This window comes from Pseudophryne corroboree (genome assembly GCF_028390025.1).
Source record: "Pseudophryne corroboree isolate aPseCor3 chromosome 2 unlocalized genomic scaffold, aPseCor3.hap2 SUPER_2_unloc_3, whole genome shotgun sequence".
NCBI lineage: Eukaryota > Metazoa > Chordata > Amphibia > Anura > Myobatrachidae > Pseudophryne > Pseudophryne corroboree.
In genome coordinates this window covers 373604-388316 of record NW_026967490.1, presented here as the reverse complement: position 1 = coordinate 388316, position 14713 = coordinate 373604, and positions in this window count along the sequence as shown.

Sequence of the window (14713 nt, the reverse complement as noted above, 5' to 3'; positions counted from 1 at the left end):
TGTGGAGACTCTCCTTGTATCTATTATTCCATCTCTGACCAAGGAGTTTACTGCCACACCCGTTGGTAACCCTTTAGGGTTTTGCTGTTGCCCTTAGCAACAGCATTTCGGGTTCTCTACGTATTAAAACACAACATCTTGCTTTTTCCATCTGAGCATTCCTAATACTAGGGAGACACCCAGTTTCTTAGCCTCTGGACTTCTCTGTTCACTTTGTGTTTATTTTGTTACCCTATCACCTTCTGTGTACATAATGTCATTTTCCCCAGTCTGTCTGTGAGTTAATTTGTTTTGCATCCCTCTCCGTTCAGACACCAGTACATTCCTGCAGGCACTGGTGTGCATAACAGTTCAGACACCAGTACATTCCTGCAGGCACTGGTGTGCATAACATATTCAGCAGCCTAATACTCCTGTTGAAATTTTGTGGGAATATGGAGCATACCCCTCAAACTACTTTGCAACAGGTGGTCGATCAGGTGCAGGTCCTGACTCGACAATTTAATGATTTGTCCATTAAAATGCACACCTCCCAGGCCGCTGGCGGAGCTCCCGCAGCAGCAGCAGCACCTTCAGGGGTTAAGGAGCCGAAAGTAAATCTTCCGGGTCGTTTTTCTGGAGATCGCTCGCAGTTATTTTGTTTCAAGGAGAGCTGCAATCTATATTTCCAGCTTAGGCCTCAGTCTTCTGGGTCAGAGATTCAGCGGGTGGGCATAGTGATTTCCTTGCTACAAGGAGACCCACAGGTCTGGGCATATGGGTTGCAGCTTGACTGTCCGTCGATTAAAAGTGTTGATGCTTTTTTTACGGCACTGGGCATGTTGTATGATGACCCTGACAAGACGGCCTCAGCCGAGGCTCAGATTTCGATCCTTAAGCAAGGGCGAAGGCCAGTTGAGGTTTACTGTATGGAGTTTCGGAGGTTGGCCCATGATACCCAGTGGAATGACCCAGCCCTGAGACACCAGTACCGAAGAGGTCTTTCTAACCAGATAAAAGACCAACTGGTACAATATCCCTTGCCTGATAGCTTGGATCAGCTCATGCAGTTATCCATCCGGGTGGATAGATGGCTGAGAGAGCGTAGGCTTGAAAGGGAGACCGAGGTTTCCTTCTTTCCCAAGGGAACCTCAGACTCTGAGGAATTTTCCGAGGAGCATATGCAGATTGGGGCTACCCGCCTCTCCTCGCGTAAGAAGACGCGGAGGAGACAGCAGGGGTTGTGTTTGTACTGTGGGAATAAGGGTCATTTGGTAGGATCATGCCCAGAAAAGCCGGAAAACTTCAGGGCCTGAGGGTGATGGGAAATATCCTGTCAGGCCAGAAGTCAGAATTTCCCAAGAAGACTTATCATTCCGGTGACCTTGAAGATTCTCGCTCAAACTGTCAAGACTGAGGCCTTTGTGGACAGTGGGGCTGACGGGGTTTTTATGGACCACCAATTCGCCCTGAAACTCTCTGTTCCCTTAGTACCCTTGGCATCGGAAATTGAGATTTGTGGGTTAAACAGGGAACCATTATCCCAGGGTAAAATTACCTCTTGCACTAGCCAGATTTCTTTGTTTATTGGAGCCACACACTCTGAAAAATTGTCCTTTTATGTGACTGTCTGTACTTTTGCCCCATTGGTGTTGGGGTTACCCTGGTTAAGGGCCCACAATCCTCAATTTGACTGGGTCTCTGGGGAGATTCTTAGTTGGGGTACTGATTGTTTCAGGAGTTGCTTGAGCCTTCCAGTCAGGCTCTCGCAGCTAAGTTTGCCAGGATTGCAAGGGTGTTATGCAGATTTTGCGGACGTGTTCTCCAAAAAAGTTGCAGAGGTACTACCTACCCATCGCCCCTATGACTGTGCCATTGATTTGTTGCCGAATGCTAAGCTTCCCAAGATCAGGTTGTACGCCCTGTCACGTCCTGAGACTCAGGCTATGGCAGAGTACATTCAGGAGAACTTGGCTAAGGGATTTATCAGACCTTCACAGTCTCCAGTTGGGTCGGGGTTCTTCTTCATGGGTAAAAAGGACGGTTCATTGCAACCCTGCATCGACTTCAGGGAATTGAACCGTATCACGATTAAAAACTCATACCCACTGCCTCTCATTTCGGTCTTGTTTGACCAGCTTCGTACTGCCACCATTTTTTCTAAGATTGACCTACGTACAATCTAATCCGAATAAGAGAGGGGGATGAATGGAAGACTGCCTTTAATACCCACTCAGGGCATTATGAATATTTGGTGATGCCTTTTGGGCTCTGTAATGCCCCGGCAGTCTTCCAGGATTTCATGAACGATGTGCTCAGGGAATATTTGGATAGATTCTTAGTTGTATACTTAGATGACATCCTAATCTTCTCCCATTCCCTGGAGGAACATCGGAAGCATGTACACTTAGTCCTCCAGAAACGTAGAGACCACCGGTTTGGGGCGAAGCTGGAGAAGTGCGAATTTGAAGTTCAGCGAATCGCATTTCTAGGATATATTATCTCCCCAGAGGGTTTCCAAATGGAGGGTTCCAAGGTACAGGCAGTCCTGGATTGGGTGCAGCCCACTAGTTTGAAGGCGCTTCAGCATTTCCTGGGCTTTACAAATTTTTATAGACGATTTATCGCTGGATTTTCGTCTATAGTGGTGGCACTCACTAAGAAAGGGGCGGATATTGCTCACTGGTCTTGTGAGGCCAAAGCGGCTTTTGCACGTCTCAAAAGGGCATTTGTCTCGGCCAAGGTGCTGTGACACCCAGATCCAGAGCGTCCTTTTGTGGTGGAGGTGGATGCCTCTGAGATGGGTATTGGGGCAGTGCTCTCTCAGATGGGAGTATCTGATAATCGCCTTCATCCCTGTGCTTACTTTTCCTGTAAATTTTCGCCTGCCGAGATGAATTATGATGTGGGTAACCGGGAATTGTTGGCTATTAAGGATGCACTCGAGGAGTGGAGACACTGGCTTGAGGGGGATAAGTTTGTGGTCTCAATTCTCACCGAGTCAGCGAAGCATCTCAATGCCAGGCAGGCACGATGGGCTTTGTTTTTTGCTCGCTTTAATTTTTTGATAACATATCGCCCTGGGTCAAAAAACATCAAGGCTGATGCGCTCTCGCAGAGTTTTGCTCCAATCCAGGAGACCACCGAGGAGCCGTTGCCCATTGTGTCCCCATCATGTATTTAAGTGGGCATTACCCAGGACATCTTGTCATTAGTCCTTAGAGCACAGGAGCAGGCTCCTCCAGACCTTCCGGTAGGTCTTTTGTTTGTGCCTCCTAGGTTAAGACAGCGAGTGTTCCTGGAATTCCATGCCAAGAAGTCGGCAGGTCACCCGGGTATTGCCAGAATTTGGGAGTTGCTATCTAGGGCGGTGTTGTGGCACTCGGTGGCTAAGGATGTGGATCAGTGGGTTCGGGCATGTGACATCTGTGCCCGAAATAAGACTCCTAGAGGGGTTCCTATTGGCCCATTACATCCACTCTCTATTCCATCTAAGCCATGGACCCACATTTCAATGGATTTTGTGGTGGACTTGCCCAAATCCTCGGGGATGACAGCCATCTGGGTTGTCGTTGACAGGTTTTCGAAGATGGCGCACTTCGTTCCACTGGTTGGGCTGCCATCGGCCAGACGCCTGTCTGAATTATTTATGCTGCATGTTGTGCGTCTCCACGGGTTGCCACTTGATGTGGTCTCTGACCGCGGATCCCAGTTTGTGGCCAAATTCTGGAGGGCATTTTGTTCCGATCTCCAGATTTCTGTCAGCTTGTCGTCAGGCTACCATCCGCAGTCTAATGGGCAGACTGAAAGGGTGAACCAGTCCTTGGAGCAGTTCCTCAGGTGTTATGTCTCCAAGTGTCAGACTGACTGGGTTGCTCATCTGTCTATGGCGGAGTTTGCCTATAACAACGCGGCTCACTCTGCTACAGGGATCTCTCCCTTCCTTTGTGTGTATGGGCATCATCCTAAGGCCAATTCTTTTGACCCCCTGGACTCCACGCCTGGTGGTTCCTCTGTGGTTTCGGTCCTTAGAGGTATTTGGAGGAAAGGGAAGAAAGCCCTTGTGTCTGTGTCATTAGTGACCAAAAGGGTTTTTGATAAGCGGAAAAGACCCTGCAGCTTCAAATTAGGAGACTTCGTCTGGTTGTCTACCAAGAATTTGAAGCCATCTCATAAGTTAAGCCCCCGGTTCATCGGACCTTATAAGATCACCAGGGTTATCAATCCGGTGGCATTTCAGTTAGATCTGCCCCGTTCTTTGGGTATCAATAAAACATTTAATTGTTCCCTTTTAAAACGGGCGATTAGTAATCCTTCTTCCAGTGGAAGACCTTCCCCTCTTCTGATACGTGGCCAGAGGGAGTTTGTTGTTGAAAGGATTCTTGACTCCAAGATGGTTCGGGGTCGGCTGTCATTTTTGGTGCACTGGAAGGGGTATGGCCCGGAGGAGCGGTCGTGGGTGCGCAGTTGTGATCTTCATGCCCCCAGACTGATACGCTCTTTCTTCTCGCAGTTCCCCGATAAACCCGGTGGTAGGGGTTCTTTGACCCCTCGTCAGAGGGGGTGTACTGTTAGGGTCTCCTGCCCTGTGCTGCAACGTCGTCATGACAACCGGGAGACAAGTGCTAGCGGAGTAACCTGAGCGCAGCTGATACTCCGGTTCGGGTCTTTTGCTGTGCAGTGGTTACAGGCTCTGTGCACGGCAGGGGATCCGGTGCTGGTTTTTGTGCTCACAGTCTGTGAGGTCTGAGTGGGGCGTGGACAGCACCTGCTTTATAAACCCTCTTCTCAGGTTAAGCAGATGCTGCTGAATCTTTGTTGGTTAGTCAGTTCCTGAAAGTTAGCCAGTACTGTGTAGCTTTGTATTTGTTGTTGCTTACTGCAAATAGGCCTGGGGATTTGGTACTACACTCTGCCAATCCAGACCTAGCAGTAAGACTGGAGTCAGTCGTTTACCTTGCTGGGGTTCTTTTGCTACTCTGTGAACTTAGCAAGTTTGCGGCTGTATTCTCAGACTTGCCTGCCAAAATCCTCTCTCACTGTGCAAGGTGGTCAGGTGTCAGTTTAGTGGCAGTAAGCTGAACCTGTGCACTGCAAGTGAGGATTAGGATTGTGGGGACTCTCCTTGTGTCTATTATTCCATCTCTGACCAAGGAGTTTACTGCCACACCCGTTGGTAACCCTTTAGGGTTTTGCTGTTGCCCTTAGCAACAGCATTTCGGGTTCTCTACGTATTAAAACACATCTTGCTTTTTCCATCTGAGCATTCCTAATACTAGGGAGACACCCAGTTTCTTAGCCTCTGGGCTTCTCTTTTCACTTTGTGTTTATTTTGTTACCCTATCACCTTCTGTGTACGTAATGTCATTTTCCCCAGTCTGTCTGTGAGTTAATTTGTTTTGCATCCCTCTCCGTTCAGACACCAGTACATTCCTGCAGGTACTAGTGTGCAAAACAGTTCAGACACCAGTACATTCCTGCAGGCACTGGTGTGCATAACACAAACCCAATACATACCCTTAGGCAGAGGCATTCCAAATACTTTAGTGTAAATGAGTCCTATGTATATCATAAAATACCCGGTGTTATTGCCATTGACATCTTTACACATGCTGTTATCAAGGGTACACCCATCATGCAGTAACTGGTCTATGGTGTCATTAGGTGTTAGTACTCCATCTGTATCTATTGAGTGCCAACAGTGTTTGAGGTTTGTCAGTGTACACTTATTTGACCTTTGAACTACAAACGTGGCTCCAGTACAGTTAGTATATCCCAAGTTTTGTCTCTTGGCCCTGACCATAATTTTCTTCCTTCTTAACTTGTACTTGCCTGGCTTTGATTTGACACTTAATCAAAATTCAGGCCTCCCTGTGGCTGCGGTTACTTGTAGAGCAGGTGAATGCAACAGACCTCTGTTTGAAACATCCAAATATGGGAAGTCTACTATATTCTGTACTTTAGGTGTCTTATTGGCACAAATGCGACTACCATTCTTGCACTTATGGCAGGACCAATCTCTGTCTATCATGTCAGCTGTGCTTATGTAATGAGCCAGGAGGGGTATACCTGCATCTACACTGATAGGTAGGAGGGTACAAATCCAACATTTGCTTGTGTTGAGAGCCTTTGCAATTTTACTGTGCATTGCTATCATGGAATTACCTGTAAATTCTCCTCCATAATTATTCTTTTGTAAGGCCCTACACACACGTGTCTTGAATAACATTTCATTGTAAAATGTTACATTACCTGTTTGACTGGTCACATTGTTAACAGACCCTGGAATGTATATACAACACTCAAGCACAATGAGTATGATTGTAATCAGACATGCCCATGAGAGAATGCACCCCCATAGTCCACGGTCTGGCCTTTGGCCTATCAGCATCATCCTCTTTAGCATTGTCTCTGTTGTCCTTGATCTTCACAGTACTCTTCTAGGAGTTATGTACCCTCCACAGAGATACTACGTTGGCAAGTGGCTCAAGGGATTATTATGCCCGAACCACTCACTTGCTGGTTTTACTGGTGAAGTGCAGAGGAGTCTTGGAGAATATCTTCCACATGTGCTGTCTCAGGAGGCGTGACTTTTCTGCAGTGGGTGGAGTGGATCCACGAAGTCTTCTCCTTTATCTTAATAGCAGTTGGGGTTGTCAACAAGACTTGGTAAGGTCCTTCCCACCGGTCTGTCAGCGAGCCCGATCTCAGGAAATTTCTGACCATCACCTCATCACCAGGTTGTAGATTATGACAAGCACCTTCCACAGGGATTGGTTGTGTGCTGGTCACAGTAGCTTGAATCTTCTTTAGCTGGTTGCTTAATGAAATAAGATAGTTCACAGTTAAATAATTTGTTTTACTGAGTTCATATGCGGGTGCAATAGCAACATTGGGCAATTTTCCAAACAGTATTTCATATGGAGAAATGTTCAACTCCCCCCTTGGTGTTGTTCCGATCGAGTGCAACACTAATGGCAAAGCTTCTGGCCACTGCAAGCTGGTCTCTTTACATATTTTGGCCAGCTTATTTTTAATGGTCCCGTTCCACCTTGCCGCTAGATTGCGGATGCTATGCGGTGTGTAGCTGTTGTTTAATGCCAAGAAGCTGACACATCTTTTTGAACACTAGTCCAGTAAAGTGTGTACCTTGGTCTGATGATATCACATATGGTATGCCATACCTACATACAAATTCTTGTACCAGTTTCTTTGCTGTGATTGCTGCTGTTGCACTGGCACAGCATAATCCTCTACCCAACCGCTAAATGTGTCAACACAAACCAAAACATACTGAAGCATCCTAACCTTTGGAAGCTGAATGTAATCAATTTGTAGGATTTGGAAGGGACCAGTTGTTTGGGGAATGTGTGAAGGCATTGTTTTAACTGCTCTTCCAGCATTCTTCTGCAAGCAGGTGATGCAAGAAGCACAGTACTTGGTTGCCACTGCAGTTTGTGTGTCATCCACCACAGCATATCCTGATTGAGTAGCACCCGTTTCTGTTTGTCTGTTGCAGCTACCATCAACATAGTAAACCAGATCAGGATTCTGGAGTGGTGTTTCCTCCAGGTCCACCCTAGGGGTGGATTGTTCATCATATTTTAAGCAATCATGTGGGACATGTTGTTCTACTACTCTCCATTCCTCTCTCTGAAACTCATCAGTTTCATTTACCGGTAAAAGTGTTGCAGGGTTTAAAATATTGCACTTAATGAGGGTGATGTTTGTGAGCATAATGAGAGCCAATTCCTACTTTGTCAGTCGTGCTGCAGTGACATGTCTTGTCTTTTGACAGGTAAGCAGGGCTGCTACTACATGGGGAACAAACTTTTAGATCACAGCCCAATACAATGTCTGCTGACTTGTCTACCAGCAATGCAGCTGCTGCTATGGCTCGCAGGCACACAGGAAGGCCACGTGCTACTGGGTCTAATTGGGCACTGTAATAAGCAACAGGTCTTTGCTTTTCCCCATGAAACTGTGTAAGGACACCTGTGGCATGGCCTAGGTGTTCATGGCAAAAGAGAGAGAATACTTGTTTATAGTTAGGCAGCCCCAGAGCAGGGGCCGCTGTCAGGTCATCTTTAAGTTGTTGAAATGACATAGTTGTTTGTTCTGTATGTATGAGGGGCTCTGGTACAGAAGCCTTGGTCAGCTCATACAAGGGTGCAGTTAGCTGTGAGTAGGTAGGTACCCAGTTTCTACAGTAACCCACCATTCCTAGGAAACCCCTTAGCTTCCTTTTGTTGATGGGCAGCCTTATGTCTTGGATGGCTGCAATCCTATCTGGGGACAGGTGTCTGAGGCCTTCAGATAAACAGTGGCCTATATATGACACCTTTGTTTGACATAGTTGCAATTTGTCTTTGGACACCTTGTGTCCATTTATTGCAAGGAACCTTAAAAGCTCGGCTGTGTCTTTACTTACTGAATCAATGTAGATCCACCTGGAAAGAAGAGTTTTTGAAGGTTTTCTGCAAGGGATTTGCTAAATATTGTAGGACTATTAAGGTAGCCTTGCACCATCCTTGTCCAGGTGTACTGGTTACCTCTATAGGTAAATGCAAAAAGGTACTCACTGTCTGGATGTATTGGTATGGAGAAAAATGCTGAACACAGATCAACCACTGAAAAATAAGTGCTGTCTGCAGGGATCTGCATCAATATGGTAGCTGGGTTTGGTACCACTGGGTGCAATGGTTCAACGATTGCATTAATTGCCCTCAGGTCCTGAACTAAGCGATAACCATGCCCATTACTCTTTGTCACAGGGAAGATGGGCGTATTGGCCTGGCTCTGGGTTTTAACCAACACCCCTTGTTGTAGTAATTCTTGGATTACTGGGAACACCCCCTGTTCAGCTTCTGGCTTTAAGGGGTATTGGGGTCTACTGGGAATTACTGCTCCTGCTTTGAGCTTGACTCTTATTGGTGGGGCATTTAGGATTTTCCCCACATTATTGGAGTCCGTGGTCCATAGCTGGTCTGGAATTGTTGATAACATTTCAGACACTTCAGGGGGAGTACACCCAAGGTATTCAGTTCCACCCTTTCTGTTGAAGGAGGGTCACTGCGCAGTGCATCGGTGACCAAGTCCTTGTTGGAATCTGGTACCTGTAGGTATACCCCATCTGGAGTGCAAAATACTGTGCATCCCAATTTACACAGTAAATCCCTCCCCAATAAATTTGTGGGGGCATCAGATGCTAACAAGAATGAGTGGTCACTTGTTAAGGGTCCAACTGTTACTTTTACATCTTGCGTCTCCCTTAAGGGGATTACTTTGTTTGCCACCCCTACTGCATGTACAACTTTGTTTGTGGTAGGTAAAGTGACCTTGTCCGCTATCAGGGATCGTGCAGCACCCGTGTCAATCAGGAAAGAATGTTTAGAATCTCCAATTTTTAAATCAATAGTAGGTTCTTGAGAGCTACAAGATATTACAGTCATGGTCTTCACGGGAGCTGCAGTATCCTGTCATTGTAAATCCTCATCACTTTCCGTGATGCCCTTCTTTGCCTGGGACTGCCTTGGTTTCTTAGGGCGTCTGCAGTCCCTTGCAAAGTGTCCTTTCCTCTGGCAATTATAACAAGTAAGTTGCGATCTGTCTGATGATCGCCTGGCACCCATGCTATAATCTATTGGTCTGTTAGCTAGGTCACAGGTGGCTTGTGCAGCTTTGACCTGTAGGTTCATGAGCTTGGTTTCTGTGTTCAATTTCTTGACCACCAAATTGTCCTCATGATATATTGCAAGAGTGACCAGATCTTCTGGACCCTTTTTGCGCCATAGAGGATCATTGATGGTCAAGCAGGTTTTTACCTGAGGCTTAAGACCTTCCACGAAAGCTCCAGATAACATGGGCTGAAGCACATCCTCCTTAAATATATTTTCAATGCCTCCATAATTTTGGACCTCAGTTTTAAATCTACCCCAATAATCTCTAACTGTTTCCGTAGGACCTTGTTTAATCATTATTTTCCCCCAATTGGGCTGGCAAGGAAACTGCTCTGTAAAAGCTGTCCTTAACTGTTTCCACTCTTTGTCCAGCTCTCCTCTAGCAACGTCTACAGGAGGCTTAAACCCCTCTCTATCCCACCCTAGGTCCGTTGCGATCTTGTATTCTTCAGTTGTGAGCAAAGCAGTAAATAATTGTGCCATGTCACTATGTGTTAGTTGATGTACTTTGTACAAGCGCTGGAGTTTGGCTGTGACTTCTGCGAGCTTTGATCTATAATTTGCTAATTCTGTGCAAATTTGGTGTAATTCAGCCTTTGACCAAGGAACATGTATGGACCACTGTGCACCCCGATCTGTAGTTACCACTCTCAGAGGCATTGTTGCAAGTGGTTTGCCCTGGGTGGATGTGCTACGAGTGCCAGAAGCCAAAATGTTTGATGGGTGTATGTCTGCAAAATGTGCTCCCATCACTGGTAATTTATCTTCATACGGAACTAAATTCCCCTGTTTGTTCATGCATAAAGTGTGTGTGACAGTTTCACCATTCATGTTATTATACTGAGCTTTGTATGTATGACTGAGGAGGTCATAAACGTAAATTCCAGCAGGGTCGCCATCCCCATCAAACAAATCCATCTGCCCTACCCAAATCCCATCCTCCCCCACCAAGTAAGTGACATGCTCCCCAGTCTTGGGGTTTACTAGAGCCCTTATTACCTTCTTCTTCTCCTGTACTGGAGGGGCACTTGGGGCATCAGCCAGTGCCATCATTGCTGGGAGTATGTGTTCTAGTGGGTCTGGGCTTTCTTGTTCTAGTGTCTTTACTGGCATTGCCTGCACTGCCCGTGGGGAAGCATGCCATGTTGTACATGACAGGACATTTGTGCAACATAGGCTGGTGGCGGGGTTAAATTAGATGCCTCCAGCCATAGTGTGTAAGCTTTCCACTCCTCCCTTTTTCTTATTTTACCCCTTAAGTCTGTCCATTTCTGCATATCAAAGGTTCCTATCACAGGTATTTCAGGTTGTTTTGTATGCCATTTCCTGAGAAATTTCACAGCCACACTTCCATATCTCTGATACATCACACTTGCTGGACTGCCGTGCGAGATCTCTAACATAGAAGAGCCCTTCGGTGTGGACATCTCTTGACCCATTGTAATGGCTAATCTTTATTTTAAAGTCCAGCTTCAATGTCCAATACAATGGTAAACAGGGACGCTCCCCTTGTTTATAGCGATATTACTCCACTTAGGAAACCTCACCACCTCGTCAGGGACCATGGCTCTGAACAGGCACACGTGTTCCACACACTGCTAAGCTTGGCCTTTTTGTGTACAAGGTGCTTTTCACAGTGGGTGAGTATCCCTGATACTATCCAGCATAGGAGAGTTTAACCGGAGCCTCTCTCCTACCTGGGCCCTGTCCAGACTCTGCCGGCGTGAAGCCTCGGCCAATCACACAATCACTCTCAGACTTCACTCTGAACCTAGCAAGATATGGCAGACAAAAGATCCCATTGTGATCTGTAACTATGATAAAAGAAATTTAAATCCTAAAACTTTATACACATAACTGTAACTGGTAATAAAATGCAGATAAATTCAATTTGGGTCCATACTCACAATCTCCAAAAAGACTTCAAAGAGTTACAAACCAACAATAACACACAAAGGCAGCGGACCGAGGCAGGGACACATGGAGCAGAAGTAAGATAACAGCTCTTACCTGTGGCCACGGTTGATCCAGGCACCCCGGCACCAGTCCACCTTCCTTCTTCGTGTGTCAATGTTGGAATGATCTCGGTACGGGAACCTCCAGAATGACATAGCCGTTCAAAATAATTGAAGAACAATGAAGTCTCTTAAGTAGATTTATTGCATGTGAAATTCACAGAGCCCACGATAAAAGAATATCATGAACTGAACATTGACACATTGATTTCATCTTATATACTTGTCATTACAGCGTTACATGATCCAATCAAATTTGCAGACCAATCATATACATAAACCAATCACAATTCATTTATCAGAATATATTATTAATTCATATACTCCCCTTTGTTAGGGTCTCCTGCCCTGTGCTGCCACGTCGTCATGGCAACCGGGAGACAAGTGCTAGCGGAGTAACCTGAGCGCAGCTCACACTGCGGTTCGGGTCTTTTGCTGTGCAGTGGTTATAGGCTCTGTGCACGGCAGGAGATCCGGTGCTGGTTTTTGTGCTCACAGTCTGTGAGGTCTGAGTGGGGCGTGGACAGCACCTGCTTTATAAGGCCTCTTTTCAGGGTAAGCAGATGCTGCTGAATCTTTGTTGGTTAGTCAGTTCATGAAAGTTAGCCAGTACTGTGTAGCTTTGTATTTGTTTGTTGCTTACTGCAAATAGGCCTAGGGATTTGGTATTACACTCTGCCAATCCAGACCTAGCAGTAAGACTGGAGTCAGTCGTTTAGCTTGCTGGGGTTCTGTTACTACTCTGTGAACTTAGCAAGTTTGCGGCTGTATTCTAAGACTTGCCTGTCTAATCCTGTCTCACTGTGCTAGGTGTCAGGGGTCAGTTTAGTGGCAGTAAGCTGAACCTGGGCCCTGCAAGTGAGAATTAGGATTGTGGAGACTCTCCTTGTGTCTATCATTCCATCTCTGACCAAGGAGTTTACTGCCACACCCGTTGATAACCCTTTAGGGTTTTGCTGTTGCCCTTAGCAACAGCATTTTGGGTTCTCTACGTATTAAAACACAACATCTTGCTTTTCCCATCTGAGCAGTTCTAATACAAGGGAGATACCCAGTTCCTTAGCCTCTGGGCTTCTCTGTTCACTTTGTGTGTATTTTGTTACCCTATCACCTTCTGTGTACGTTATGTCATATTCCCCAGTCTGTCTGTTAGTCCATTTGTTTTGCATAACAGTTCAAACACCAGTACATTCCTGCAGGCACTGGTGTGCATAACACCCTTATGGGGGATTTCCAATTAATTAGCTCAACATCTTGTGATTATGACTGTTTAATATCAAAATACATTTTACCTTTCACCTACTTTCAATTATCTTTATTCTGCAAAATACAATTCCTTATTTTGCAAAACACTAGCTAACTGCAGTCTTGTGATACACTGCGCAGCTGGCCTTAACTTCTTGTTTTGACTAAAAATCAAAGTTTCTGCAAACATATAAAAATCACATTTAAAGCAACAGTTTCTTTTAAGCAATAGACCAAACCATTCAGCTTCCATTTTGTATTCACTTATCCATATCAATATTTTGCTGAATAATATTGTAAGATCAATGTAGACCTGGATTGTGAGATACATTTACACGCTATCTTTCTTTGAATAAGGGAATACAATCTGTTTAGTTTTAATTACCTATGACCGGGACTGTTTCTATGGTAACCGGCTCATAGAGACAGTCACTTGGACTACATAACAATATAGCCTATTGGTCAGACTTGAATCGCGTGCCCGGCACTGTTTCCAACAACGAAGCTTAGCGATGGTTGGGCACGTGACCAAATGTCACGTGATCAGGTCAGCCGTTGGAGGCCATCTGGTCAACATATGATCACGTGACTAGGAAATACTTCTCATCCAGTTGGATGATACTAAGCCGCGGTCACGTGACTAAACAAATATCACGTGATCGGGCTACACCTATTGCAATCCCTCATATACAACTTCCCCATTGGCTAGGAGAGACCATGTGACTAATACCTGATCACGTGCACAGGAAACGTATCATATCCAGCGGAATAATGTAAGAATTTTATCACTGAATAATTAAAACTTTGAGTAAATACTGTATATCTTGTGTAACAATTTATATGTAAGAAGGATTGCCTGTCTGACCAGATTAATGAAATATAGGGACTGTTTGCAATATATTTTGATATGCCTAGTCCATGTGCAACATATTCCATCATTAACTAGGTATACAGTGCATCCAGAAAGTATTCACAGCGCTTCACTTTTTCCTCATTTTGTTATGTTACAGCCTTATTCCAAAATGGAATAAATTAATTTTTCCCTCAAAATTCTACACACAATACTCCATAATGACAATGTGAATATTTTTTTCTCGTTTTTTGCAAATTTATTAAAAATAAAAAACTAAGAAATCACATGTACATAAGTATTCACAGCCTTTGCTCAATACTTTGTTGATGCATCTTTGGCAAAAATTACAGCGCAAGTCTTTTTTAATATGATGCCACAAGCTTGGCACACCTATATTTGGTCAGTCTCGCCCATTCCTCTTTGCAGCACCTGTCAAGCTCCATCAGGTTGGATGGGAAGCATTGGTAAGCGGCCATTTTCAGATCTCTCCAGAGATGTTCAATCGGATTCAAGTCTGGGCTCTGGCTGGGCCACTCAAGGACATTCACAGAGTTGTCCTAAACCACTCCTTCGATATGTTGGCTGTGTGCTTAGGGTCGATGTCCTGCTGAAAGATGAACCGTCACCCCAGTCTGAGGTCAAGAGCGCTCTGGAGCAGGTTTTCATCCAGGATGTCTCTGTACATTGCTGCATTCATCTTTCCCTCTATCCTGACTAGTCTCCCAGTTCCCCCCGCATGATGCTGCCACCACCATACTTCACTGTAGGGATGGTATTGGCCTGGTGATGAGCAGTGCCTGGTTTCCTCCAAGCATGATGCTTGGCATTCACGCCAAAGAGTTCAATATTTGTCTCATCAAACCAGAAAATTTTGTTTCTCATAGTCTGAGAGTTTGTCAGGTGCATTTTGCCAAACTCCAGGTGACCTGCCATGTGCTTTT